The sequence below is a fragment of the Scyliorhinus canicula genome, chromosome 16 (assembly GCF_902713615.1).
Source record: "Scyliorhinus canicula chromosome 16, sScyCan1.1, whole genome shotgun sequence".
Taxonomy (NCBI): Eukaryota; Metazoa; Chordata; class Chondrichthyes; order Carcharhiniformes; family Scyliorhinidae; genus Scyliorhinus; species Scyliorhinus canicula.
Genome location: NC_052161.1, coordinates 6,326,431 through 6,330,861, shown reverse-complemented (window position 1 = coordinate 6,330,861; position 4,431 = coordinate 6,326,431). Strand labels below are relative to the sequence as shown.

Here is a 4,431-nt window from a genome sequence, read left to right as displayed (position 1 = left end):
AACTAGCAAATAGATTTCAATGTAGGTAAATGTGTAGTTGTCCATTTTGGATCAAAAGGGATAGAACAGAGGACTTTCTAAACAGTGAAACGCTAGAAACAGTCCAAAAATCTGCAGATTTGCTGGATTGACCATGCTAAATTGCCCCTTACTCTCCGAAGATGTGCAGGTTAAGTGGGGTTATGGAGTTACAGGGGGAGTGGGCCTAGGTAAGGTGCTCTGTTGGAGGGTTGGTGCAGACTTTATGGGCTGAATGGCCTCTTCACTGTGTAGGGATTCCGATCTAAATAGACTTGAGATCCAAATACATTGATCTTTAAATGTCATGAATAGGGACAGGAAATAGTCAATGTCTAATAAAATGCTGGGTTTTATATCTCAGTCCTAATTAGACCATCCCTGGAGGACCATGTAAGTTCTGAGGCCTCCACTTTAAGAAGGATACAAAAACCGAAAACGCTGGACAACCTCAACAGGTCTGACGGCATCTGTGGAGACAAGAGAGCTAGGGTTTCGAGTCTGGGTGACTCTTTGCCAATTGGCCTTGGAGGGAGGTCTAGCAGAATGATAACCTGGACCTCACTAAAAGTAAGAGAGATTACACAAACTAAGGTTGTACTTCCTGGAATTGAGAAGGTTAAAGGGTGATGTGATTGAAGGATAAAGTTGCCAGAGTCCCAGGTGACCATAGGCTGCTTTCCCCTTTGAAGGGGGGAGCTGACTGGTGGTAATTTAACCTGAGGATCACCACACCTCAGGCAGGGGGCAAGGTTGAGAAGGCAGGGCCTACATGGATAACCTCAGCCGGTACGGGAATCTGAACCCATGCTGCTGGCCTTAATAATAATAATCGCTTATTGTCACAAGTAGGCTTCAATGAAGTAACTGTGAAATGCCCCTAGTCGCCACATTCTGGCGCCTGTTCGGGGAGGCCGGTACGGAAATTGAACCGTGCTGCTGGCATTGTTCTGCATTGCAAGCCAGCTATTTAGCCCACTGTGCTAAACCAGCCCCGCGGCATCATGAATCAGCTGACCAGCCAACTGAGCTAAACTGGCCCTGGATTGGAGGATATTGAGGTTAGAAAGCGAAAACTATTTCTGCAGAATTGGGAGTCTATATTAAAGCTGGGTTAATTTTGTAACAGAGATGGAGAAAAAGAGATGTAGCATTACAATTCTTGCATGGAACCCTTTCAGATACTTAAAGCAAGGAATTTGACCTATTCAGGAGCAAAATGAGCCCCATCATTGAAATAAATAGAGACTTACACCATCTGGACATCTCAAAGCAGCTCTCCAAGGTGTGGAACCATTTTTTAAACATCCTTCATTCAATTAATAAATGACACTGATAGAATAACCAGTAATTTGATTTATGTAATTGTACAATATTAGAAACTTGATTGGGCAATGCCTCTCAATAATCCATAATGTCTTTCAATAGACCTCAGTATTTTCTCCCGGGTTTTTAAAGGAAAGCTTTTCTTTATATTTGAAAGAATCCATTGTGCTTCTGTAAATAATATTTATGCTAATTATTTGGGGTTATAAAAATCAAAATGTAAATAATGTGGGAGAGCCTTCCACAAGAAGGGTAGCAAAAGAGTAAACTTAGCGGCTGCTATAATTGGGATAGGGGTTTAGTGGGCAGGGGAAGGAGAGACTTTTCAAAGGGTTTTAATTGACCCAGCAATAACCAATCCCTCCGTTATTGACTTGGTCAATGTGTACTGGGTGGTTGTTGTACGTGCAATAGTGCATCAGGTGGGTGGTTGTTGTACGTGCAATAGTGCATCAGGTGGGTGGTTGTTGTACGTGCAATAGTGCATCAGGTGGGTGGTTGTTGTACGTGCAATAGTGCATCAGGTGGGTGGTTGTTGTACGTGCAATAGTGCATCAGGTGGGTGGTTGTACGTGCAATAGTGCATCAGGTGGGTGGTTGTTGTACGTGCAATAGTGCGTCAGGACAATTGGAAAACAAAAGGACTGGTGCTCGCCGGGTTGGCCCCATTTTTATTTTTTTTGAAAAATGATATCAGATTTGATGGGTATAATTTTGGGGCCTCAGCGTTATCCCATGCACAAAGGTACTTGAAGTTCAATAAGGCAAAATTCTGACGGTTGAATTGCAGATATTAATGTCCTGTTACTTGGTACTGTTTGCCCCCTGGTGTTACCACTTAACTCCCTCCCCAAACCCCTCGTGTATCTGGCCACACCGTTGCTGGTGTAGGTTGGATGGAAGAAAGTTAATTTATCAGGAACGCAGCCAGCCCCTTACTGTGTGCTGACAAGGTTTGGATGTTGTGACTGCAGAGATCTATTTAGTGGGCATTTTCAACTGGCCTGGTAGTGGTGGGACCGGTGTCTATTCGACAGGGTAGATTCTTGCACAGCTAGTGCGCACATTCTGTACAACGTTCAGCACTTCCATCTCGTGACTGGCAGTAAATCATGTTTCAGTGTTTGAAATAAAATTCCCACAACACCACACTGTCTGATGCATGGTTCATACCTCACTATTAAAATTTAAAGAAAAAAGTTTAAAACTTTATTTATAAAATATGTGAATTATATTGTTGTGTTTTGCAATATGTATAACTGACTCATTGTTTGCTTCAGCTTCACAATGGCAAATTGGATATTCTTTATTTAATGTGTGTACTCCCTACTTTTTATCCCCCTTTTCCTTCTCTGCCTTCTCTTTCCCTCTCTCTGATTGTTTCCCCTCTCTCTCTCCCTCTCTCTCTGTCTCTTTCTCTGTCTCGCTCTTTCTTTCTGTCCCTCTCCATCTCTCTACCTACCTCCCCCATTGTCTTCACTTGCCTTAACTCTCTTCCCCTCTCCCTCTCCCCCTCTTTCCTACTGCTTCCACATTCTCTCCCTCGCTCTCTCTTTTAATTAGCGTACAGAAATTTTATACAACCTGTCCTCTTCATTTGTGGCCTCCATCCAGGACTAGATCACCTGTTACTGATCATTGGGGTAATGGGGAAATCAATGCTAACTTGATGTGTTAAAAGCCATGTCTTAGAGTTTAATTTTCCAATTTCTTTCCCAGTCGAATCAGTATTTTTTGATTTTTTTTTTTCTCAATTCCTACTTGTGTTTTTCAAATGTTCTAGCATCATCATGCTGTACTTATTCTGGCCATTCCTGATGTGTATATTTTATCAAATCTTATTAAAGCATAACTTGATTATGTCCTTCTCTGGTGTCTTTGCTGTAGAGTTTATTTAATGTGTAGACGTGAGGTCACAGATACTAAAGCTGCCTTCATTGGCACAGCACTTGTGGACTGAAGTAGAGAGTTCTCGGGTTAAAGAAAGAATTTGCATTTCAATAGTACCTTTTTCTGACCTCTGGGTGCCTCATAGCTCTTCCCAGCCAACAAAGACTAGGTGCTTGACTCAGGTTACGGTTGTGGGTTCAATTCCCACTCCAGAGACTTGAGTACAAAAGCTAGATTGACACTCCCAATGCAGTACCCAGGGAGTACTACCCTGTCAAATGGTGTGCCACCTCTCGGGTGAAAGGTTAAACTGAGGTCCCACCAGGTGGACCTAATTCGATGGCACTAATTCGGGGACGAGCAATTGAATTCTCCCCAGGGTCCTGGGCGCTATTTATCCCTCAATCAACACCGCTATGAAAAAAAAAACATTATCTGATGATTGTCTTACAGCTATTAGTGGAATCTTGCTGTGCGCAAATCAACTGCTGTGTTTTCTACATTATAACTAACTACATGTCAAAAGTTATTGGCTGTAATGCGCTCTGGGATGTTCTCAAAGCTGCTATCTAAATGCAAGGCTTTATTTACTTTCAAGAAAAAAAATGGTGATGGGTTGAAGTTAAGTGGGGTGGGAGGAAGGCTCATGTGGAGCGCAAACTCTAGTATAAGCCAGTTGGGCTGAATGGCCTGTTTCTGTTCTTTAAAGTTCTATGAGTCATTTTTTGGCCTAAGCATTTCTGCCCTTGGCTTGAAGCGATTCTTGGTGATGTTCATTGTTGTGCCAAAAGCAATGTCAGTAATATACAACCAGCCATATTGGAGTTTGCATCTCTGTCTCTCAGTCAAGCAGATTGTGGAGATGTGGACGCTCAATTCACAGTCCTTGCTCAATGAATTAATGGGTTTGTTGCATCATTCTTGGGTATAGGGAACTCAGTCTGGGTTCCATGATCCTGGTCGCTGCCCACATTCCTGGGAGTGAGTGTGAGCTTGTGGCTGCTGGGAGCAGACGGGGGCCTGGTCAAGGAAGAGAGAGCTTGAATTTATATAGCCACCTCAGGATGTTCCAAAGCTTTTTAAGTGAAGTACTTTTTTGAAGTGTCGTCACTTTGGAGTGTGAAATTTGTGCGCATCAAGCTCCCGCAAGGGCATTGAGATAATCTATTTTTTTAGTGACGATCAAAGGGTAAATAT

At 42.8% G+C, this 4,431-nt stretch overlaps 1 long non-coding RNA gene across 1 annotated transcript; it reads left to right on the top strand.

Moving 5' to 3' along the window:
* The first annotated feature begins 936 nt into the window (after positions 1-936).
* LOC119950730 lies at positions 937-3,211 on the top strand. The gene is made up of 2 exons (XR_005457394.1): positions 937-1,902; positions 1,934-3,211. It is a non-coding gene; the product is annotated as an uncharacterized LOC119950730 (long non-coding RNA).
* The last annotated feature ends 1,220 nt before the right edge of the window (positions 3,212-4,431 follow it).